This window comes from Eretmochelys imbricata, chromosome 2 (genome assembly GCF_965152235.1).
Source record: "Eretmochelys imbricata isolate rEreImb1 chromosome 2, rEreImb1.hap1, whole genome shotgun sequence".
Classification (NCBI taxonomy): Eukaryota; Metazoa; Chordata; order Testudines; family Cheloniidae; genus Eretmochelys; species Eretmochelys imbricata.
Genome location: NC_135573.1, coordinates 142,448,706 through 142,462,717, shown reverse-complemented (window position 1 = coordinate 142,462,717; position 14,012 = coordinate 142,448,706).

Genomic DNA, 14,012 nt, shown 5'->3' with positions numbered 1-14,012 from the left:
TTATACAAGTGTGAGTATGTGTATGAAAAAAGCCACATCACTAGACTATAAATACTGTACCTCTCAAATACTACAGAATGATGGGATATTTTGTAGCCCACATTTGTTATGTAAATGCTCTTTGGTAAACTGCATTGATTTTATTTGATAGCACTTTAAAATAGGCATATGATTAGTACTGCCCTTTGATGCACCAGGGTGGCTCAAATCAGTTTTGACAGGAGCTGCCCTGTGCACCCAAGATAAGGTCACATCTTGCATAAGTCTCATCTGTGGGATGGTATATATGAGCATTAAACACTCTGCCATTAACAATATAGTGCTCTGGAACCACATGAATAACTCTCCATTGACCTGAAGGCCTGCAGTACTATGATCATACCCCACTTCCTATATCTATTTCCCCCTTTCTCAGCTCTCCAAAAGGTCTAGAGAAAAATAAATACGAAGAAATGTCAGCTAGAAAAAGGCAACTGATCCAACAGAATTTACAAAAACAAAAGGTAAATGTTCTCTTTCAGGCATTAAATCAAAAAGGGCAAGCAGGGTGATCTGGGTAACTAGGCTGGTTATAATCCCCAGAAAAATAACAGATAATCTGATATGGGATTCAATTGATAAAGAATTAAAGTATAGGTTTTATTGTTTCTGAAAATAGGTCTTGTCAAACAAACCTGATTTCATTTGTTGATGAGATTGCAAGTTTGACTGATAAAGGTAACTGCATAGACGTAATTGACTTTTGTAAGGTGTTTGACTTTGTACTGCATGACATTCTGATTAAAAAATTATTACCAAACATTATCAATCAAACAGATGTTAACACTATAAAGCCAAGTGGTTGAAAGCAGGAACGGGATGGCAGTGCTGGTGGCTGGGCCTGAGCCAGGGCCAGCTGCTCCCTGAGCTGGCTGTGTAGCCTAGAAGGGGCTGAAAGCAGAGGCTTGGACTGATAGCTGGATATACAGACTAAGAGGGGAAAGGGAAAGTTATGTTGAAAAATAGGGTGGGGGGGAGGGGAGTAAGGGGTGAAGAATGGCTTCAGATTAGGAAGAAAAAATAACGGAACTATCTGTATCTGGAGCAGAAAGGGATGGAAGAAAGTAAGGAAAAGGATTGGTTTGTTATCATTGTCAAATCACGAGCTGAAGATGTAAAGACAGGAGATGTTAATTCCTTGGAAACAGCAGAATGGATTAGGTATTGGATATATATTTAGAGCAAAAAGAATGTAGGGTGGAGTTTTATTGGTAGAATGTACACAGAAGGAACAGGCTGAGAAACTTCTTAACTTTTTTAAGTTATAAGTATTGGCTCTAATATGTCTGTAGTTCAAACTTGTGCCATGCTTCTGGGTGACACCCCAGACAAGTTGGTGTCAGCTCTGCCTAGCCTGCTTGAGGGCCCATTAAGGACCATCAGCTATACAACTGACCCCTTGAGAGAAGGCAGACACGCCTTGTGCCCCTGCAAGGTATGCAGGGACATGCCTCTGGACAGAACTCTGAGGCTTTTCCAGGCCATGTGATGGACAGCTTGTCTTTGGAACAAAGAAAGAAAGACCACATGGCAAGAGACTATAAAAAGCTGGTTTCAGAGTAACAGCCGTGTTAGTCTGTATTCGCAGTCTGTATTTACGTATGTAGTCTGTATTTTTATAAAAAGCTGCTGCAGCTCCTCCATGTGGTCTTCAATCCTGCTTCGTACCTCTGGAGGGACTTTGCTACACTGAAGCTTTGAACCAAGGACTGAATGACCCATCCCAGCTGTGGATGTACTCCAGAGACTTGATTTGAACCTGCCGTTTATTCTATTGCTGCTGCAAGCCTGAACCAAGAACTTTGCCATTACTGTATGTAATTGATTCTGTTTGACCAATTCTAGCTCTCATCTATATCTTTTTCCTTTTATGAATAAACCTTTAGATTTTAGATTCTAAAGGATTGGCAGCTGCGTGATTTGTGGGTAAGATCTGATTGGTATATTGGTCTGGGTATTGGTCCTTTAGGATCGAGAGAACCTTTTTTCTTTTACTGGGGTATTGGTTTTCATAACCATTTGTCCCCATAACGAGTGGCACTGGTGGTGATCCTGGGAAACTGGAGTGTCTAAGGGAATTGCTTGTGTGACTTGTGGTTAGCCAATGAGGTAAAACCAAAGTCTTCTCTGTTTGGCTGGTTTGATTTGCCTTGTTGTGCATAGAAATCCCAGCCTTGGGCTGTAACTGCCCTGCTTTAGGCAATTTGTCCTGAATTGGCACTCTCAGTTGGGTCCTGCCAGAACCAGCATCATTACACCCCCTAAAACTGTAGTTTTATTTGCCAGCTATTTAAAGCAAGAGGGGTTATGTATGGGGATCCACTAGCCATGATTGAGGATGAAATTTAAAGGGGTACAGCCACTGCTTGTTGAGCACCTAATTTGCAGGAATGGGGGGAGAGAATACAAATCCTCCACATCTGTCTGAGTAACATCTAATGGTGCAACATTACTCCAATAGGGTAGCAGCTCTTCTAGGCTCAACTATGTATTCCCAGCCCATGTAAGACGTTAGAAATATCAAAGGTTTGGGCATGTGGCAACTGTCTTCAATAGGAAACGGAGGTGTGGTAAACGAGGAGAGCACTCTCATGAGAACTACGTGGCAGGTCCAGAACTAGAAGGCTGCAGTTTGTGAGGATAAGCCCAGTGCAGCACACACAGGGTGTATGGCAGTGGAGTTAGAGTGAGTTAGAGCAGTTATGAGTTAGAACAGTGGTTTTCAAACTCTTTTTCTGGTGACCCAGTTGAAGAAAATTGTTGATGCCTGTGACCCAACAAAGCTAGGGATGAGGGGTTTGGGAGGGGCTGAGGGTTGGGGTGCAGGGGTGAGGGCTGTGGTGTGGGACTGGGAATGAGGGGTTCAGGGTGTGGGAGGGGGCTCTGTGCTGAAGTTGGGATGTGGGAGGGGGTCTGGGCTGGGGGTGCAGGCTCTGGGGTGGGGCTGGGGATGAGGGGTTTGGGGTGCCGGAAGGGGCTCTGGGTTTGGTGGGGGCTTAGGGCAGGGGATTGGAACATGCGGTTGGGGGCTTACCATAGGTGGCTCCCAGTCAGCGGCACAGCAGGGTGCTAAGGCAGGCTTCCTGCCTGTCCTGGCACCGCAGAGTGCTCCAGAAGCAGCCAGCAGCAGGTCCAGCTCCTAGGCGGAGGCACACAAGCAGCTCTGCACGGCTCTTGCCTGCAGGCACTGTCCCCCCAGCTCCCATTGGCTGCCCCCGCCCCCGGCACCTAAGAACTGGACCTGCTGCTGGCCACTTCCAGGCACAGCACGGTGTCCGAATAGGTAGGAACTAGCCTGCCTTACCCAGGCAGCACTGCTGAGGGGACTTTTAATGGTCCAGTCGGTGGTGCTGACCAGAGCTGCTGCAACCCAATGCCGTTCATTCTGTGACCCAGTACTGAATTGCAACCCACGGTTTGAAAACCACTAAGCTAGAGAGAGACAGAAAATTAAAACTATCCATAAAATATCTAAACTATCATAAAAAAACTACTAGAAGATATTCACATTAGAATATGGAGAAGGAAAATATCAGTGAGGAAAAAGCTTCTGGTACAATATGCAGTTCTGGGCAGAAAAGATAATATAAGGGACTAGAGGAAGATACTATAAATCTCTTTGCCTATGAGCACTGTATTTGATAGAAGTGATTGGTTGTCTATATGCAAATACTTTGCTGCTGCTTTTGTTATAATTTTTATTCTGTCTTTTGTGACTGTGGATTGCAATCTCTTGCCAGATTGCTTTCATGCAATTTTAAATGAAGGTCATCGTTTACCTTAAACTCCATGGTTCTAACAGTATTTTGCTGGAACACACAGTTTAATAACACATGTTCAAGAATGAAAGAAAACTGTTTTATAGAGACACATGCGTACAAGAAACATGATTAGCAGGAAATTATGTTTATACTACCAGGATATGGAGTAATCAGACATGACAGAGAACCAAACAAAAGGAAGAGGGGACTGTATATTTATAAAGGAAGGTCTCGGGTACATTGACATAGCTGTCTAGAACTTACATTTTGATCGCAATACTGTTCAGATTCCTCTGTAGAATAATAGCACCTTTATACAAATCTGATTTTTAAAAACCACAAACAAACTAGAAAATATAGAATGGGCATAATTAGTTGGTTAAGGGTGCCAAAGGCCTGTATATTATTTGTGGGGACTATAGTAGTCATAATGCATTATGGAGAAGCAAATGTAACTTTAGCGCCCTCGTGGCCAAGATGGAGTCTGTTCTGCAGGCAGCTCTGGCCAAGAGATGGCACGTGCAGGAATGCAGCAGGAAAAATCCCTTCCACCCCAGAGTGACCATCTCCCCACCCCCCACAAAGGGAGATATTTATTTACAGAGGGATGAGGAGGAAAAACAACAAGGGGAAGTATAGGGGGAGCACTAGAACAGGGTTGCATCCAAACCAAGGCCCCCCAGGCCCAGTGGTAGCACAGTCTGAAAGGGCAGACACCGAGCAATTTGTTTGCATACAGAGTTCAGGAGTCCTGAGCAAAGTTCCAGTCTGGTGCTGAGTCTTGGGTGCTCCTGGTTGTCTTCGCTGCCCGTGAACTTTCCCCAACAAACCCCTCCAATGCCCTCTTCTGCCGCTCTCTGCAAAGACACACAGAGCAACATGCAACAACCTCTCCATTTAACTAGCTAGCAGCCTTCCTCCTACTTCCCAATGCAGTCACAAGCCCCAGTACTCACAGCCCCATGCAGCTCTGGGAGGCAGTGATACTGGGTCCAGCTCCAGCCTGTCTTTCTGGGGCGATTCCTCCCTGGCACAGTGCTCTCCTCCTGGCGCTCCTGTCCTGGGGTGTCCCCGATCAGCCGCCCTGTTCTTCCCAGGCTTCAAGCAGGTTCACTCTCCTTCACTTTGTCCAGGGCCTCCCTGCTGCAGCTCTTCTCTCCCCAGGCTCCAGAGCCACACCCCCAAATTTCCCTCCTTTCTCTCACTGCTCCCCCTCCCCAATAGGAAAAAGATGTAAAGGGGCCATGCTCTCTAAACCCCAAGGGGTTACACAAGAAAATTGATAATACCAAATGCCATGAACAGGTCCTTGAGAGGCACAATCTAGTATTGCTCAGTAACTGAGTACCTACTAGGTTTAATTTTGGTGTATAGAACCTTTTCATGCCTCAATTCCCAGATCGGAACAAGAAATATAGAAAGTAAATGCATCTGGGAAATTGTATAAAGCATATGGAAGGGGAAATGATCATGTCCTTATGCTAATTACACATCAAGACCTTGGTAATATTGAAAACACTGAAGGAAATTTCTACCTGGGGCCTTAGAAAAGCAAATTGGGGACTCTTCAAGAGTAAGGGTGCTGAGAATCTGAGTAAGAATTGTATAAATGGTAATCTAGAGGAATTTTGTGAAAATATAATGAAGGAAGTAGTAACAATAGCCAGTCTAGCTATATGTATTATCACAAACTCAGAAATCCAGTTCCCTGGTGGAATGAAGGTTGTAAAACAGCAATTAAAGAAATGAGACTTACAAACAAGCAAAAAGTACAATAGCAAGGACTTAATGAACTATAAAACAGTACAGCAGTGAAACAAATAATTATTAAGAAGGCAAAGAAATAGAGGTGGAGGAAAATATTGTGGGAAAATGAACAAAGAGCACTAGGTTTCAAAAATATATATAAACAAGTTAAAAGAATGAATATGGTATGGAGTAAAATAAATTTATGCTTGGTTTTATAGTAAATGGTAAAATTGAAAGATCTAACTTAAGAAAAGCAGACATTTTAGCAAAAGAGTTCCAAAGAGTTATTAGTGGGGAGGAAAAAAAAGAAGAAAACTGATCTCTTATGTGGAGGGATAGTGTAACGGGTTCCCCCGGGGTGCTACCTGGCATTGGGATACCACTTAGCCCCTTGACCTACCCAGCCTGGGCTCCCTCTCACACTGTAGTGCTGTGACAAGCTCTACAGCCCTCCAGCCTACACTTTCATCAGCATACATACAGGTAGGGGCATACTCAGCTGCAGTTACAAGCAGGCTCTCTAACCAGCCCCTGTATGGGAAGACTACTCCCAGCTCCTCAGGCACATACCCCCTCTGGAGTATAAACCCAAAATTACACCATCTTGTACTGCACAGGGAACTGTACAGAGTAAGCTCATAAAATTCATCCCCTTCCTCAATGTGGAGAGGAATATGCAACAGCCTTTTACCCCTGAGTTATGATTCCCACACACTTCACTCCAACTGACTGGTTTAGATAAAGCAAAAACAAGTTTATTAACCACTTAAAATCTATCTTTTGTAGTAATAAGGGATAGCAACAGATCAAAACAGATTACCTAGCAAATAAAAAAACCCTCAAACTAAGCTTAATATACTAAATAGATAGGGTGAGAATCTGCTATTTATATCCAAAGAGAAGATACAAGCAGGCTGCAGATTCTTAAAGGGCAAGCTGCACTTGCCGTACAGCTTGGAATCCCCAGGCATTTCAGTCACAGGCTAGAAATCCCTTTAGCCTGGGTCCAGCACTTTTCCCAATTCAGTCTTCGTCCCTCAGGTGTTCCCAGGAGTCTTCTTGGGTGTGGAGTGAAGAACCCCAGATGATTCACTCCCTCCCTTATATAGCTTTTGCATATGGCAGGAACCCTTTGTTCCAAAGCCTGGGTCCCAGACCAGTCTATGGGGAAAACACTGACATTCCAAGGAGTCTAGAGACATGTGGTCTCATCACATGTCCTTGTAGAGTCATAGCAGCCATTACTAGGAGGCTGTCTGCAGCATTCTCAGGAAGGATCCCTAGGTGGGACACAAGTCTCTCCTAAGGCCTATTTTTTCCTAATAGCCCATTGCCCTGGATAGGACCTTCCCTACCCAGCTATCTAGACTGAAAGCATCTTGTCTAGTGGGTGTTACCCAGGTGTAACTACATTTGAAATACAGATACATAGTCAATGTTCATAACTTGATACAAAAATGATACATGCATACAAATAGGATAATCATATTCAGCAAACCATAACCTCTCCAATGACACCTTACATTACTTTTTTGCATAAAATACATTATAATTATGCAATCACATCATATCATAATATCACTGCAAAGAATATGGGGTACAGTGTCACTGTTAGAATAAAAAGATGATGTACTGAATGAAAATTTCAGCTTATAGGAGCTCAAAAATGCTATAGAGAAAAATAAAATAGAGCCCCAGGTAACAATAGCTTATTTAATGCAATGCTTAAGCACCTATTGGAGTTTGAGTTTTATTAAAATTATATAACATATGGTGAAAAGGAATACTACCAGCATAATGGAAGCAAGTGGTGGTTATACGAACAGGAAAACCTTGCAAATTATTTACAACACTACTGTGTATAGAACTATTGCCTTCAAATTGTGCATAAGCAAAATTATGGAAAGAATGATAAATGAAAGATAAGTAGCATACTTGGGGGAAATAAAATTATAAACTATATACAAAGTGATTTCAGGAAAAGATGCACAGTGATCTTATTGTAAGATTAGAAACAGAAATACAAAAAAATTAACAGTTCATGATAACAGATTTTTTGGACATTGAAGAAGGTGTATTACATACTATGGAGGGAAACTAGCCTCATTTGGAACAAGGTGAAGAATCAGAGGGGTAGCCATATTAGTCTGTATCAAAAAAACAATGAGGAGTCTGGTGGCATCTTAAAGACTAACACATTTATTTGGGCATAAGCTTTTGTGGGTAAAAAACTCACTTCTTCAGATGCATGGAGTGAAAATTACAGATGCAGGCATAAATATACTAGCACATGAAGAGAAGGGAGTTACCTTACAAGTAGAGAACGAGTGTTGACAAGGCCAATGCAGTCAGGATGGATGTGGTCCACTCCCAATAATTGATGAGGAGGTGTCAATACCCAGAGAGTGAAAATTGCTTTTGTAGTGAGCCAGCCAGTCCCAGTCCCTATTTAAACCCAAATTAATTGTGTTAAGTTTGCAAATTAATTGTAGCTCTGCAGTTTCTCTTTGAAGTCTGTTTTTGAAGGGGAAGAATGTTCTAGTGGATAAGAGACTTCAAGTGATAGAACCATACATGTCAGGGTGGGAGGAGTTTTGTCTAATATTTATAAATTTACTAATAGAAATCCACAAGGGGAGAGTTATCAGCCCAACCCTGTTTAACATTATGATTAATGATCTCCTGGAACATATACGGGCAGGAATAGGTATTATTTTATTTATAGACAACTGTGCTATATGGGCCAAACATAGAGGACTTAAATTCTCTGTGGAAAGAACCAACAAGGCACTCAGGGATTTCAGAATGGGGCAGTATTTGAAGATTTAAGCTCTCCCTCACAAAAACAAAGGGAATGATCTTCACAAAAAGGAAGATTGGGGAAGAATGGAACCTATATCTCTATACAGAAAAAAACAGAGGGAGTTCAAAATTTTATATTCTTAGGAGTAATCAGAACTGGAAGGAACCTCGAGAGGTCATCTAGTCCAGTCCCCTGCACTCATGGCAGGACTATTTATCTAGACCATTCCTGACAGGTGTTTGTCTAACCTGCACTTAAAAATTTCCAGTGATGGAGATTCCACAACCTCCCTAGGCAATTTATTCCAGTGCTTAACCACTCTGACAGTTAGAAAGTTTTTCCTAATGTCCAACCTAAACCTTCCTTGCTGTAATGTAAGCCCATTGCTTCTTGTTCTATCCTCAGAGAAACAATTTTTTCTTCCTCCTCCTGGTAACAGTCTTTACATACTTGGAAACTGTTATCATGTCCCCCATAATCTTTTCTTTTCCAGACTAAACGAACTAAATTTTTCAATCTTCCCTCATAGGTCATGTTTTCTAGACCTTTAATCATTTTTTTGTCACTCTTCTCTGGACTCTCTCCAATTTGTCAACATCCTTCCTGAAATGTGGCGCCCAGAACTGAATACAATACTCCAGTTGAGGCCTAATCAGCGCAGAGTTGTGGAAGAATTACTTCTCATGTCTTGCTTACAACACTCCTGCTAATACATCTCAGAATGATGTTTGCTTTTTTTGTAACAGTGTTACACTGACTCATATTTAGTTTGTGGTCCACTATGACCCCCAGATCCCTTTCCACAGTACTCCTTCCTAGGCAGTCATTTCCCATTTTGTATGTGTGCAACTGATTGTTCCTTCTTAATGTTTGATAACCTAACTTGGAAGGGTCTCAGATATTATCAAGACTAAATGTAAAGATAGGATGAACCTGCTTAAAACAATTGCAGGGTACAATTGGGGTGCAATAAGAACACATTGTTGATGCTGTATAGGGCAATAAGAAGACTATATAGGTCATAGATTATGGATGCCAAACCTCTAGTTTAGCTTCTAAATCAACACTAAAAAAATTAGAGCTGATCCAATCCCAAGCTTGGCAAACTGCATGCAATTTAAGTATTACAGTTCTGTGTGTGCAGTGCAGGTAGCAAATGGAGAAATTCCTATACATTTAAGGATGAAATTGTTAGATTTAACCCTTTGGGCTAAGGATAATAGAAATAGCAGAGACAAGAGCACTAAATGAATATACAAGTACTGTTAGGAATTAAGTAGACAAGATTTAACTGGGCACCACAACCATCCACGTGGTAACATGGTCAAAAGATGGGTAAAACACTTGGGTGAAAAGGAAGGTCTGGCAGAAACTAGACTCTGTACTCATGGGAAATCAAAGTCTAGCTAGATGGTTCTCTCTCCATTTGTGGATTTGGAATTATAAAATAATTGGAAGAGCAGGACCTTCAAATAAGATGACTAAAATGTAAGAGATTATACATAGCAAAGAGGTTCAACATTGCCAAATCTATAGTGACTGCTCTACAGATAACACAGGAAGAATGGGAATGGCCTTTTGACCCTTGAATTTGAAATTGAGAGATTTGAGACTGATTTTGTGCCATTATGACAGCTGAATTAATGGGCATACTGTTGCCACTGACCTGGGTAAGGGATGTACACCCAGCTATGACTGCTATCCTATCTGACTCTTTATCGGGTATTAGGGTTATTAGGAAGGGAGCCTCAGAAAGCAGGAATGACTTAATCAATGGAAATATTCTTAATTATGGAGATAGCACAATTAGGTATACATATAGTAATAGCATGGATTCTGGCACATGTAGGGATAATGGGCAGTGAAATGACAGATAAAGAAGCTTGCCTTTAAAAATAAGGAGGTTAATATAAAGATCCCTCGGAGTAAACAGGACTCCAAAAGTTTGGTTAAGAGACAACTTAAGAAGGAATAGCAAGAATTATGGACCAAAGAAAAAAAGGACAAAGGTTCTTGAAATATGTCCTAAACTTGAGGATAATGGTACACTTAATAGCTATGACAGAAGATGCAAAGTAACTATATTTAAAGACCTGACAGGTCGCTGTGACATAAATAATTTATATTTACTAAACAAGTACAAAGATGGGATGTGCAATGCATGCAAAGTCCAAGAAACAAATGAGCATCTGCTGTGGCAATGCAGGGAGAGTTGCACAGAAGATTCTTTAAAAAGAACTGAGATGCCTCAAGGTGAAAGACTATAGTCTGAAGGGATTGGTTAGAGTACTGGGAAAGTAGAATTAAAAAAGCATTACTTTGCTTTTTAAGGATCCAGAGCTGGATAAGAGGATATAGATTTTTGCTTTTGAAAAAACTGCAGTAGGTGGCAGTCATAACCTCACAAGCTGAGGCTGCTTTGCTATAAAATGACAGAGGAAGGAAACAAGAAGGAGAGTGGCTGCCTGCCCGCCTTCGTGGGAAGGTGCCTGCAGCCATGCCCGGGAAGAATGGATGCCTCCAGAGACAAGGAGGAAGCCCAGGGGAAGAGAAAGGATCGGGATCCTGCCTGGTGCAAGGAGTCTAGTAAGAACCTTGGGGCACGTGAAGTAGCTACAGTGAGTAAAATAGGCTCCGGTGGTAAAGCCAGAAGTAGGCAAGTGAAGATAGAAAGGCTGGGTAAGAAGTAGTTCAAGGAAACATCAACAGAGACTGAGCAGACTGGAGCAGGAAATAGGGTCCCTGGGCTGGAAATTAGTGTAGTAGGAGAACCCAGATTCCCCTGCCAACCACTGGTATAGCAGCACAGAGCCCAAAGAGAGGCCAAACACCATCTGGCACCAGCTTTTGTACAGTTGTCCTCTTTGACTTGGTAAACCCAGAAGGGATGGACTAAATGGTGACCTGGCTGGGGGGCCAATTTATCACAAGAGATTACTGCAGAGTGATCAATGAGTGGCAAGGAGGCACCTGACAGAGCAACATTCCCTGACCTAGAAACAAGGAAGTGCACTAATAAAAGAATCATAGAGGATTAAGGTTGGAAGAGACCGCAGGTGGTCATCTAGTCCAACCCCCTCCTCAAAGCAGGACTAGCCCCAACTAAATCATCCTAGCCAGGGCTTTGTCAAGCTGGGCCTTACAAACCTCTCAGGATGGAGATTCCACCACCTCCCTAGGTAACCCATTCCACTGCTTCCCCGTCTCCTAGTGAAACAGTTTTTCCTAATATTCAAAGTAGACCTCCTCCACTGCAATTTGAGACCATTGCTCCTTGTTCTGTCATCTGTCACCACTGAGAACATCTAGATCCATCCTCTTTGGAACCCCCTTTCAGGTAGTTGAAAGCAGCTATCAAATCCCCCCCCCCCCCCCCATTCTTCTCTTCTGCAGACTAAACAATCCCAGTTCCCTCAGCCCATCCTCATAAGTCATTGTCAAGCCGGGCCTTAAAAAACTGTAAGGATGGAGATTCCACCACCTCCCTAGGTAACCCATTCCAGCGCTTCGCCACTCTCCTAGTGAAATAGAGTTTCCTAATATCCAGCCTAGACCTCTCCACTATACGTCAGACCTCTTCGTTACAGGCTCACTTTTCATTTCTCTTTCTAGTTGGCATTATTCAACTAATCAGTGGAGCTCAAACCCACTTTATTAAAACAATTGTACATTTAAAACATAAAAAGCTTCATTTCACATGTAAGAGTTTCTCTTTCTTTCAGTGGAAAAGCTGAAATGAATAGATCAGATGCCTACATAGAATTCTAATGAGTTATACAGGTGCTTTTATACACATGCATCAATAGATTCGATATCAAATGTAGTAACGCCAATTTATATCCAGATGGATAACAGCTGGAAAGATTTCCTTGCAGTCATAAGTGCAGGCACATATATATATCTGGTGTGGCCCTGCCACTTCTTGACTGCTCCAGAAATCAATAAAAGGTAGACACGCAGACAGCAGGGTTTCTGTGTATTTCATTTAGATGCTTTCTGCTCACTAGTATTGTATATGCAGGCAGTGCAGCATGAGGATATGACTATAGGTCACAGTCAAATGCCCTCTCATCCCACCACCCTACTCTCCAACCACCCACCTCACCCCAGCCCACAGTCAGCTGGGCGATGCTTTAAATGTTATGAGTTGGGGCATGTGAAGGCCAACTTCCCCAAGAGCACCAGCCGACTGCAACTCATCACCCTGGAGTCCCACTGAGAGCCTTCAAGCCCGGATGTCTCGACTGCATGGAGAGATCTTTGTCCCTCTCACATGCACTCTGCCCAATGATCCATTTTCAGAGGTACTGCTTCTAGCATTTCAAACAGTCCCCTTTTAGTTATTTAATCCAGTTTCCCATATAAATGTTTCCATCTTTCTGTTCAAATACGGAATTCCTACCTCCAGTATTAAATCAATATGAGGACCAGAACAAGCCATAGTCAGTCCTCAAACAGTGGCAGTTTTTGGGTCCAAGGTCTCATGAGCCACCAGAACTATGAACAGGAACGTTGTACATTTGGGAAGAGGAGGCTCCCAGCTCTTCAATGGGTCTCACAGCATTTGCTTCTAGCTATTGCAGATCCAGAGATATTGGACTTTAGGGCATTTTTGAGGTTTCTAAAGTTAGTTATAATTCTTCTGAGGGCTGGAACATAGAAATCCTAAAACAATGACATATCATTTGATAAGGATGTTAGCTATAGGTTCCCTGCAGTTCATCTTCAATTGGGGTTAAAAATAGTTTAACTATGTTCAGTGCCACTGCGGACAGCGAGCTAGAGACCTGGTGGAACACATGATAGTAATGGAGCTTGGTTTTCTGCGTTAGATGGAGAGATGCAACACAGATTTAAATTTCTCTAAAATATTGCTTTAAACCCCCCAATTAAATACATGGCAAATACAGACTACATGGTATAAAGCTCCTTTCAGCAGGGGATTGAAAAGATTGCACTACTCACAATCGGCACAGCCACGAGTGAGTTTTGCAGGAATGTTGAAATGTCAGTACAACAGTATGCCTGCCTATATGCAGTAACCGGATGATTGTATTGCAGTTCTTCACCCCATCCCTTCCCGCTCTTTGTTACCCCACAGTAGTCGTGTTAATCTCTTCTGGGAAGAGACGATGACACATTTTGTTTTGCAACATACGTAGCACGCTTCTGCAAGCTGTAAAAATAATACAATCTAATTGAGATAATATGCAATGGATAAAATCAACTTCTACAAAGATGTCCCATTTTCAAAAGTCACTTAGGGCCAGATTTTCAAAGGTATTTCGATGCTTAAGGATGCAGATAGATGCTTTTGAAAGTTCCACTAGATGCCTAAGCAGGTTAGGTGCCTAACTCTCATTGAACTGAATGGGAGTTAAATGCCTACTTGGGGGAGTTTTTGAAAATTCCATTAGGTACTTTTCTGCATCTTCAGGTGCCTATATACCTTTGAAATGTAGCCCTTAGGAGCCTAAATCCCATTGATCTGCAATGAGACAGGTTCCTAAGTACCCAGTCACTTTTGAAAACTGGACATAGTCACTTAGATAATCTTGGAAATTTTGCCCAGATTCTCCAAATCAAATTACAACTGAAAAACAGACCATTTAACAGAATGTCAACAGTTTTATCCCAAGCGAGTTAGTCTTATTCTCAGA